Genomic DNA, 11,492 nt, shown 5'->3' with positions numbered 1-11,492 from the left:
GAACAAGGTGGTTAAAATCACAAATTTCACAACTTCTTTTATCTTATCACTCAAAGTCTCAAACCAACACATGTGTTTATCTTGTAAAAAAACTTTAAAAGAAGATTAAAGAATAAAAGAAAAGGAAACAAGCAAACCATATTAAATGTGCTCAGTATTTGGCGAAAGTTTGAATTTTACCTCAAATATTTTTAAAGGATTTCAATTTATCTCTCTTCTAAAATGATGAATGATTGACTGTAAATAGAATTGTAACAAAAATTACAACAACAACAACAACAAAGCCTTATCCCACTAGGTGGGGTCGGCTATATGAATCAAACGATGCCATTATACTCTGTCATGTATCATGTCTACAAAGAGACTGTTTACATGTAGATCTCGTTTGATAACCTTATGGATGGTCTTCTTAGGTCTTCCTTTGCCTTTCACCCCTTGTCCATCTTCCATCTCATCCACCCTCCTGACTGAGTGTTCTGTCAGTCTTCTTCTCACATGTCCAAACCACCTGAGATGCAATTCAACCATCTTTTCCACAATGGGTCCTACTCCAACTCTCTCCGTTATATCTTCGTTCCTTATTTTATCCAATTGCATATGACCACTTATCCATCTCAACTTCTTCATATCTGCCACACTCAACTTATGTTCGTGCTCCTCTTTAGCCGCCCAACATTCCATACCAAAAAGCATAGCCGGTCTTATAGCAGTGCAGTAGAATTTACCTTTAAGTTTTAAAGGCACTTTTTTGTCGCATATAAAACCAAATGCACTTCGCCATTTTGACCAACTTGCTTAGATCCTATGATTTACATCCTATTCAATCTCTCCATTATCCTATATGATGCACCCAAGATACTTAAAACTTTTAACTTTTTGTAGGATGTTGTCTCCAATCTTCACCTCTATATTAGGGTTTTTCCTTCTTAGACTGAACTTACATTCCATATGTTCCGTCTTGCTACAGCTTATGCGCAGACCATACACTTCTAGAGCTTCTCTCCATAAGTCAAACTTCTTATTTAGGTCTTCCTTTGACTCTTCCATAAGGACGATATCACGGTAAAAAGCATGCACCATAGCACAGGCCTTTGGATGTACTCTGTGAGTACTTCCAAGATTAATGTGAAAAGGTATGGACTTAAGGATGATCCCCAGTGTAATCCTACACCAATAGGAAATTCTTCTGTCACACCACCTTGAGTCTTCACACTATTTATGGCCCCATCATACATGTCTTTAATTGCATGAATATATATGATCCTTACTCTCCTCTTTTCTAAAACCTTCTGTAAGACATTCTTTGGCACCCTATCGTACGCTTTTTCCAAATCAATAAACACCATATGTAGATCCCTTTTATTACTACGATACCTCTCCATCATCCTTCTTAACAGGTATAGTGCTTCGGTGGTGGATCTGCCTGGCATAAATCCAAATTGATTCTCTGTCACTTATGTCTCTTTTCTCAACCTTTGTTCTATCACTCTTTTCCATAACTTCATGGTATGGCTCATGACCTTGATTCCTCTATAGTTTCCACAACTTTGTATATCCCCCTTATTCTTGTAGATAGGTACCAATGTGCTCTTTCTTCACTAATCAGGCATCTTCTTTGACCTTAAAATCTCATTATAAAACTTGGTTAACCAGTTGATGCCTTTTCCTCTAAGGCCCTTCCAAACTTCAATCAGGATATCAGGTTCTACTGCCCTGCCATTTTTCATCTGCTTTAGAGCCTCTTTTACCTCGAAGTCTCGAATCCTTCGATAGTAGTCAAAGTTTTGATCTTCTTCCCTTGTACATAACCGACCAAGGCTCGAAAGAGTCTTCTGTCCTTCATTAAGTAATTCGTAGAAGTAGTTCTTCTACATTTCATTAATCTTCTCCTCTTGAGCCAGCACCTCTCCTTCCTTATGCCTTATGCACTTAACTTGATCCAAATATCTCATTCTTCTTTCACGACTCTTTGCGATTCTATATATACCTTTCTCTCCTTCTTTTGTCCTGAATGTCTGGTAGAAACCCTCATATGCTCTTGTTCTTGCTTTACTTACAGCCACTTTTGTCTCTTTCTTAGTCGCCTTATATTTTTTCCAATTATCTGCATTGCGGCATAAAGACCACTCTATAAAGCACTCCCTTTTTATCTTTATCCTTTTTTTTACACTCGCATTCCACCACCAGGACTCCTTGTCTCTTGGTCCTATTCATTTAGATTCACTAAAGCTTTCTTTTGCTATTCTTCTAATAACTTCTATATTCTTTCTCCACATCTCTTTCGCGCTTCCATTCCCATCCCACTTTGCCTCTTCTCCTACCTGTCTTAGGAGGCTTCTTTGTTCCTATAAAATCAAAAAACAAATAAAGAATCAAATTTAAGTTACTATATGGAAATACCAATAAGTTCAGCATAAACATCAAATAGTAGCAAAGGCAGAAACACAATTTTACCATTAAGTGCATATAACTAATAAATAATTTCGTCTAAATCAAGCTTTGCCAATAGATGAACAACTTGCAACAGGCAAGCAAGCATGAAAAATAATACTCATATCAAAAGGTGCAGCTGATAATAGCGCTAAGAGTCACAACAGCAGCTTGATAATCAGTTAATACCTTGTGTGTTGAATCATCGAGCTTGTCCTAAAAAGATTTAAAGTGTGAAAAAATAAATCTTCGAGGACTTTTGAAATATGTTTAATCTAAAATATTAGATGATTGCATGAAATATAGTCTTGCCAGTGTGACGTTAATTCCTGATATTCAATAACAAAAGTTAGTGGTAGGCCAACTCTGATAAATATTTTCCCGTGAATGGAAATTTGTTTGTTAGGATTAACATTCCCCAAGGCAAAGAATGAACCTCCAAGTATAACCATTCTATTCACCTTGTTCGCAAAAGATGAATCTCTTTTGATTGCCTAATAATAGAGATCACGCTATCAGATCAAGAAATATATGCAACAAAAGCTTTAAATTAAGAAGGTTAAGATCCAAAAGTAAGAGGAATCCAAGAAAACTTACTAACGCTAAGTTCGTCTATGGTCCAAGTGCAAGTATAGTTACTTCACCAAGATATTTAGACACCTTCTCTACCAAAAACTCGCAAGCACTCTTCTCAATCTTCTTAGTCATAGGCGGGGGTAGGAATATGTTACCCAATCGATCTTTACGATGAATAAAATCAGCAACATGAGGCTCTCCACCCTTATACAAAATTTAGCATAATAAAATAATGTAAATACAGAATCAACCAAAAGGTGGGAAAAATAAAAAGGGGGTGGGGGATAGGGCCCGAGGCATGGCAGCAATACTTTGACTGGTGATCCACAAAGATGATACAAAGGAATAGAAAACAAAGCACAATTCTAAAACATAATTTGACCAAACATTGAACAAGGTCAAACTAAATATTAAATAGTTACCTTCAATGGCTCAAGGGAACCCTCTGCAACAGGAAGATTTTGACGGCCTGCGATCTTACAATATCCTTTTTGCATAGTGAAAACACAAATCAACATGTTCAAGAAACATATAAAAAAGGTGTTATTATCATGGAAAAATTGGAAGCTAGAAAATACGTACCAAAAGCAAAGCATTCTAGGTGGCATCTGTGGTAGCAACATTACCAAAAATGGTGGTAAAACCCAGCACTTCTACCTCAGAGCATTGAAATGCCATCATAATTGCCATGCTATCATCTACATAACCAACAAAAGACTAATTCCTTTTCTAATTTTTCACTTCATAAGAATTATTAAACGCACATATATCCTTCAACACACCAGATTGAAGAACATCAAAAATTAAATTTCATACTTCCAACCTAAAGCATGATAATAACGTAATATATAATCTAAATTACGTAAAAAACTAATCAGCTTTAGAAAATTAAAAGAAAAAAATTAAAAAACTCTAGAAACAAATTAAAAAGAAAAAGTAAAATTTTGTTACCAATTTTTGTTGTCCGCGTAGGTTATCAACAGCAGAGTAGCGATCTTCCATGTACTCCCTCCTCCCTCTCTTGCAATAAACAGAGAAGGCATCACACTCCTCCTCCATAACATCACGTGGCACTGCAGTAGAGGGTGTAGGTGGAATCCCAAAGGCCAATGAGATAACAGGTATATCAAGCCCAGCAGGCATCTTCCTCTTCAAAATGCTGCCGTTTGGTGACGTAGCAGAAGCTGAAACAGCAGCAACACCGGAAAGCAAAGCGGGATTAGGCGGCTTGGGAAGACAAAGATGCAACGGCAAAGAAGGAGAAGAATGAGAAGAAGGAGAAGGAGAAGAAAAAGAAGCAGGAGAAGAGCAAGGCGACGCCATAGCTGGGACTCGTAAAAGCGCCATGAGAGTGACGACAAACTCACCACCGCTGCTGCCATCCTGAGTGTCTGCGTGAGAAGGATGGAAGAGGAGTGCTCGAATGAAGAAAACGAGGGAGAGAGGGAGGCGCTGCTACTGCGTGAATTAAGGTTAGGGGAATGGAGGAACAAGGGTTTTGTTAGTCCGTTCTCACTCATACACACAAAATAAAAATTTTTTTGAAACCTTTTGGCCACGCTTTTGAAGCGTGCTAAAAAATTACAAGAAATGGCCACGTTTTTTAAACCTCACTATAACAAAATTCTTTCACCATGCTTTAAAAGCATGCCGGTTTCTCTCTATAGCCATGCTTTTTAAGCGTGACTTAATCTCGAATCAATTGCCACTCTCATGAAAGTGTGGCCATAGACCATTTTTGGCCACGCTTTGAAAGAATGGCAAGAAAAAACATGGACATAGGCCTTTTTCTTGTAGTGAATCATGCGTACGTACAAGCACTCATGCGTACGTACATTTACAGTTTTTACATCCATACGTACGCACAGGAATTAATGCATACGCACGATTGCATTTTTTACAACCATGCGTACGCATGATTAGGCATGCGTACGGACGAATGCGATCACGTGACTCATTAATGAGAAGATGCTGTGGGCGATTTCTGGACCTGCAAAAGCCCAATCTAACTCATTTTTTAAGCTATTAGAGACCAAAATCAAGAAGGATTAAGGGGGAGCAATTAGGTTTAGTTAGAAACATGCTTTAGGTTAGATTTCTAGAGAGAGAAGCTCTCTCTTCTCTCTAGAATTAAGGTAGAATTAGGTTAATCTTTCTTAGATTTAGGTTTTATCTCTTGTCTTGATTTAGTTTTCCTTGCAATTTTTTGTCACTACATCCTTGCTTTCTTAGTTTGCATGTTATTTCTTTTATTTGGTCACTTTTATGTTTATGAACTCTTGTTGATTTGGATTTTCTATTAATGTAATTTGATGTTTCTTAGTTCAATTTACCTAGTTTTTTTTGTTAATTTTTCTATTTTGCTACTCTTTAGTTTATGAATTCTTGTTGAATTTTTGTTTCCTTTAATGCAATTTTGATATTTTTCATGTTATTGATGCTTAACTGAATTGTCGTTATTGCTTTCTTGAGTTTGGTAGTTATAGCTTTTATAATTCATGCTGATAAAATGCCTCTTTCAATTATAGAGTAGATTTTACACTCTTGGCTTGGAATTGAGGACTTAGGTGACCTTGAGTTATTAATATCCAATATTGATTGGTGATTTAGGGTTGTTAGTTGATTTTGTTTCCACTAACGCTAGTCTTTCACTAAGATAATTAGTGAGTTAGCTAGGATTTATGGATTAATATCAATTATACCTATTTGACTTACCCTTGATGTTAGGATTGAGTAAGTGGGATTAACTCTTCATAATTGCCATGTTTGTGGTTAATTACTAGGATAGGAAACCTTGACTCTCAAGCCTTGCGAATACCCTTTTTAGCATTTGAATGTCCTTTCATTTTCTTAGTTAATTACCTTTATTGCTTTTTTATTTTTTTGCAATTTAATTTCTTGTCAATTGCTATCACAATCCCCTTTTTCCTCATAGCCAATGATACGCACACCTCACTATAATTTCTTAGGAGAATGACTCGGGACTTAAAACTCCCAATTTTTATTGATTTGAATTGTGACAATCATTTAAGCCTTGATTAGGGTCATTTGTTTGTTTGGAACTATACTGTTGATGAAGCAATTCTTTTTCAAAAATACTAAACCGATGTTTGGCCTTCGTCAGGACACGTCGATCTGACCTCTTGGATTTATCTCTCTATACATCACCTTTGGAAAGGACACGAAGTCAAGGACATTAAGCGTCGACTATATTGTGGTCGACGTCATGTCTGTATACATTGCCCTAATAGGTCGGGCCACTTTAAACCAACTAGTAGTAGTTGTCTCTACACCTCATTTGTGTATAAAATTTCCAACTATAGATGGAATCGCCACCATAAAGGAAGATCAAAAGTTGGAAAGAAAGTGTTACAATGAAAGCCTTAATTTAAAAGGCAGCCCAGGTGAGAAAGAAGTCAACACTTGAACTTGGCGGTATCCAAACTCGGGAAGAACTACGTCCCAACCTGAAGGAAAGATAGAAAAAGTGCAAATTGAGGATCATCCTGAAAAGACAATGAGTATAGGGGCCGACCTAGAAGAAGAACTCAAGGAACAGCTCGTCTACCTCTTACAAGGAAACTCCAACCTCTTTACCTGAAAAGCCTCTGATATGCCAAGTATAGATCCCGATATGATGTCTCATAAACTCGCTGTCTATTCGAGTTCCTGACATGTTCAGCAAAAGCGTCAGAAACTCGGTCCTGAAAGGGCACACGTCGTGGAGGAATAGGTGCAGCCACTATTAAAAGCTAAATTCATAAGATAGGTAAAGTATCCATTGTGGCTGGCCAACATGGTTCTGCTAAAAAAGTATAAAGGAAAATGGAGGATGTGTGTCGATTACACTGACCTCAACAAGGCTTGCCCCAAGGATCCATACCCACTCCCAAGCATCGATGCCTTGATTGACTCGGCCTCAGGATATCGGTATTCATCTTTCATGGACACATACTTGGGATATATAATCAAATCCTAATGTATAAATCAAACCAAGAAAAGACTTCTTTCATCACTCCCAAGGCTAACTACGGTTATGTGGTAGTGATGCCAGGGCATCATGGCCTATTTTTCTATGCTTTTTGGTGGACGAAATTGTGATCATCAACAATGGCTCCAAAGACTTGGTGCTCTCAAACATGAATCACACTTTGTCACAATTCCGCACAACTAACCAGCAAGTGCATTGGGTCGTCCAAGCAATACCTTACGTGAGTAAGGGTCGATCCCAAAGAGATTGTTGGTATGAATAAATGGCATATGAGGTGGGGGAAGGCTAGCCGTGCCATGTATGAAGGCTTGTCAGCTATTTTGTAGAGTTCATTGGCTATGACTTCATGAACCTCTACCTCCTCTCCAATCATGATGCTATGGATCATGATTGCCCGATCCACAGTAACTTCAGATCGGTTGCTTGTAGGGATGATGGATCTTTGGATGAACTCCAGCCATCCTCTAGCTACAGGCTTGAGGTCCAGTCTTCTTAGTTGGACTGGTTTGCCTTTGGAGTCTACTCTCCATTGGGCGCCTTCCACACAAATGTCCATTAGGACTTGGTCCAACCTTTGATTGAAGTTGACCTTCCTTGTGTAGGGGCGTTCATCACCTTGCATCATGGGTAGATGAAACGCCAACCTCACATTTTCCGGACTGAAATCTAAGTATTTCCCCCGAACCATTGTGAGATAGTTCTTTGGATTCGGGTTCATACTTTGATCATGGTTCCTTGTGATCCATGCATTAGCATAGAACTCTTGAACCATCAGTAATCCGACTTGTTGCATGGGGTTGGTTATGACTTCCCACCCTCTTCTTTGGATCTCATGTCGGATTTCCGGATACCCATTCTTTTTGAGCTTGAAGGGGACCTCAGGGATCACCCTCTTCTTTGCCACAACATCATAGAAGTGGTCTTGGTGGCTCTTGGAGATGAATCTCTCCTTTTCCCATGATTCGAAAGTGGAAGCTTTTGCCTTCCCTTTTCCTTTTCTTGAGGAAACTCCGGTCTTGGGTGCCATTGATGGTGAATGAAAAATAAAAAGCTAGGCTTTTTACCATACCAAACTTAAAATTTGCTCGTCCTCGAGCAAAAAAGAAAAGAAGAGTAGAAGAAGAAGAAGAAGAAAATGTGAGTAGAGAGGGAGAAGGGGGGTTCGGCTATGGAGAGAAGAAGGGGTTATGTTGTGTGAAAATGAAGAAGAAAAGGGAGGTATTTATAGGGAGGGGGGAGGGTTAGGTTTCGGCCATTTTGGGTGGGAATGGGTGGGAAATTGAATTTGAATGTAATGGGGTAGGTGGGGTTTATGGGGAAGAGGAGGTTGATGTGAATGGTGAAGGTTTTTGGGAAGGGTGACATTGAGAATGAGATTTGGATTAGGAGAGTGTGAATAGGATTAAAAGAAAAGGTAGGTGGGGATCCTGTGGGGTCCACAGATCCTGAGGTGGGAATCCTGTGGGGTCCACAGGTCCTGAGGTGAAAAGAAATACCATTCCTTCACCCTATAGGCGTGTAAATTGCCTTCATGCACCATTCTGGCGTTCAAACGCCCATTGGTGCATGTTCTGGGCGTTAAACGCCCATGTGATGCTTGTTTCTGGCGTTGAACGCCAGTTTCAAGCTTGTTTCTGGCGTTCAGCGCCAGATTGCCCTCTGTGTGTGCATCCTGGCGTTAAACGCCAGGATGTTGCTTGTTTTGGGCGTTCAGCGCCAGAAAGATGCTCTGTTCTGGCGTTGAACGCCCGCCAGATGCATCTTCTGGGCGCTGAACGCCGGCCCGTGCGTCCTCCAGGGTGAAAATTTTTTTCTTCTGTTTTTGACTCTGTTTTTAATTTTTTTTTTTGATTTTTTCGTGACTCCTCATGATCATGTACCTAATTAAACACAAAAATAACAAAGAAACAAAATAAAATAAAATTAGATAAATAAAATTGGGTTGCCTCCCAACAAGCGCTTCTTTAATGTCAATAGCTTGACAGTGGCTCTCATGGAGCCACAGAGCAATCAAGTCAATGTTGTCTAGTCCCAACACCAAACTTAGAGTTTGGATATGGGGTTTGGACACCAAACTTAGAGTTTGGTTGTGGCCTCACAACACCAAACTTAGAGTTTGACTGTGTGGGCTCTTCTTGACTTTGAACTGAGAGAAGCTCTTCATGCTTACTCTCTTTTGTCACAGAGGGATTGCCATGTGCTTGAAACACAAGGTATTCTCCATTCAATTGAAGGACTAACTCTCCTCTGTTGACATCTATCACAGCTTCTGCTGTGGCTAGGAAAGGTCTTCCTAGGATGATGCATTCATCATCTTCCTTCCTAGTATCTAGGATTAGGAAATCAGCAGGGATGTAAAAGTCTTCAACTTTTACTAGCACGTCCTCTACTATCCCATGAGCTTCTCTCATGGATTTATCTGCCAATTGTAATGAGAACAAGGCAGGTTGTACCTCAATGATTCCCAGCTTCTCCATTACAGAGAGTGGCAAAAGGTTTATTCCTGACCCAAGATCACACAGAGCTTTCTCAAAGCTCATGGTGCCAATGGTGCAAGGTATTAAGAACTTGCCAGGATCTTGTCTCTTTTGAGGTAGAGTTTCCTGAATCCAAGTATCCAAATCACCAATGAACAAGGGAGGTTCACTTTCCCAAGTCTCATTACCAAATAGCTTGGCATTCAGTTTCATGATAGCTCCTAGATATTGAGCAACTTGCTCACCAGTCACATCTTCATCCTCTTCAGAGGATGAATAATAGTTAGAGCTCATGAATGGCAGAAGGAGATTTAATGGAATCTCTATGGTCTCTGTGTGAGCCTCAGATTCCTCAGGATCCTTATTAGGAAGCTCCTTCTTGCTTGGAGGACGTCCCAGGAGATCTTCCTCACTGGGATTTTCGTCCTCCTCCTCCTTTGTGCATTCGGCCATGTTGACTAAGTCAATGGCTTTGCATTCTCCTTTTGGATTTTCTTCTGTATTGCTTGGGAGAATACTGGGAGGAGTTTCAATAACTTTCTTACTCAGCTGGCCTACTTGTGCCTCCAAATTTCTAATGGAGGATCTTGTTTCATTCATGAAACTGAAGGTGGCCTTTGACAGATCAGAGACTATATTAGCTAAATTAGAATTATTTTGTTCAGAGTTCTCTGTCTGTTGCTGAGAAGATGATGGATATGGCTTACTATTATTCAGCCTATTGCGTCCACCATTGTTAAAACCTTGTTGAGGTTTTTGTTGATCCTTCCAGGAGAAATTTGGATGATTTCTCCATGATGGGTTATAGGTATTTCCATATGGTTCACCCAGATAATTAACCTCTGCCATGGCAGGGTTCTCAGGATAATAAGCTTCTTCAGAAGCTACCTCTCTAGTACTGTTGGATGCATGTTGCAATCCATTCAGATTTTGAGAGATCATGTTGACCTGTTGAGTCAACACTTTGTTCTGAGCCAGTATGGCATTCAGAGCATCAATTTCAAGAACTCCCTTCTTCTGAGGGACCCCATTATTCACGGAATTCCTCTCAGAGGTATACATGAACTGGTTGTTTGCAACCATGTCAATGAGTTCTTGAGCCTCTTCAAGCGTTTTCTTCAGGTGAATAGATCCACCTGCAGAATGGTCCAGTGACATTTTCGAAAATTCAGAGAGACCATAATAGAATATATCTAATAGGGTCCACTCTGAAAACATGTCAGATGGACATCTCTTGGTCAGCTGCTTGTATCTTTCCCAAGCTTCATAGAGGGATTCACCATCTTTTTGTTTGAAAGTTTGAACATCCACTCTCAGCTTGCTCAGCTTTTGAGGAGGAAAGAATTTATCTAAGAAGGCAGTGACCAGCTTATCCCAGGAGTCCAGGCTATCCTTAGGTTGTGAATCCAACCATATTCTAGCTCTGTCTCTTACAGCAAAAGGGAAAAGCATGAGTCTGTAGACTTCAGGATCAACTCCATTCGTCTTTACAGTATCACAGACTTGCAAGAATTCAGTTAAGAACTGATAAGGATCTTCAGATGGAAGTCCATAAAACTTGCAGTTTTGTTGCATCAAAGCAACTAGTTGAGGCTTAAGCTCAAAGTTATTGGCTCCAATGGCAGGAATGGAGATGCTTCTTCCATCAAATTTGGATGTTGGCTTTGTGAAGTCACCAAGCATTCTCCTTGCATTATTATTATTATTATTTTCGGCCATCTCCTTCTCTTGTTCGAAAATTTCTGAAAGGTTGCTTCTGGATTGTTGTAATTTAGCTTCTCTTAATTTTCTCTTCAGAGTCCTTTCAGGTTCTGGATCAACTTCAACAAGAGTGCCCTTTTCCTTGTTCCTGCTCATAAGAAAGAGAAGAAAACAAGAAAAGAAAAAGGAATCCTCTATGTCACAGTATAGAGATTCCCTCAGGTTAGTAGAAGAAGAAAGAGGTAGAAGAATGAAGAAGGATGAAGAAGAATTCGGATGAAGAGAGGTGAAGAGAAGTGTTAGTAGTTAAATAATTA

The 11,492-nt window shown here is 39.4% G+C and overlaps 1 non-coding gene across 1 annotated transcript; it reads left to right on the top strand.

The window, feature by feature from the left end:
- Positions 1–10,690: 10,690 nt before the first annotated feature.
- On the top strand, positions 10,691–10,794 carry LOC112804626 (small nucleolar RNA R71). The gene has a single exon (XR_003203240.1). It is a non-coding gene; the product is annotated as a small nucleolar RNA R71 (small nucleolar RNA).
- The last annotated feature ends 698 nt before the right edge of the window (positions 10,795–11,492 follow it).

Source organism: Arachis hypogaea, chromosome 5 (genome assembly GCF_003086295.3).
Source record: "Arachis hypogaea cultivar Tifrunner chromosome 5, arahy.Tifrunner.gnm2.J5K5, whole genome shotgun sequence".
NCBI lineage: Eukaryota > Viridiplantae > Streptophyta > Magnoliopsida > Fabales > Fabaceae > Arachis > Arachis hypogaea.
The sequence above is the reverse complement of the archived record's forward strand: the minus strand, read 5'-3'. Positions and strand labels throughout refer to the sequence as shown.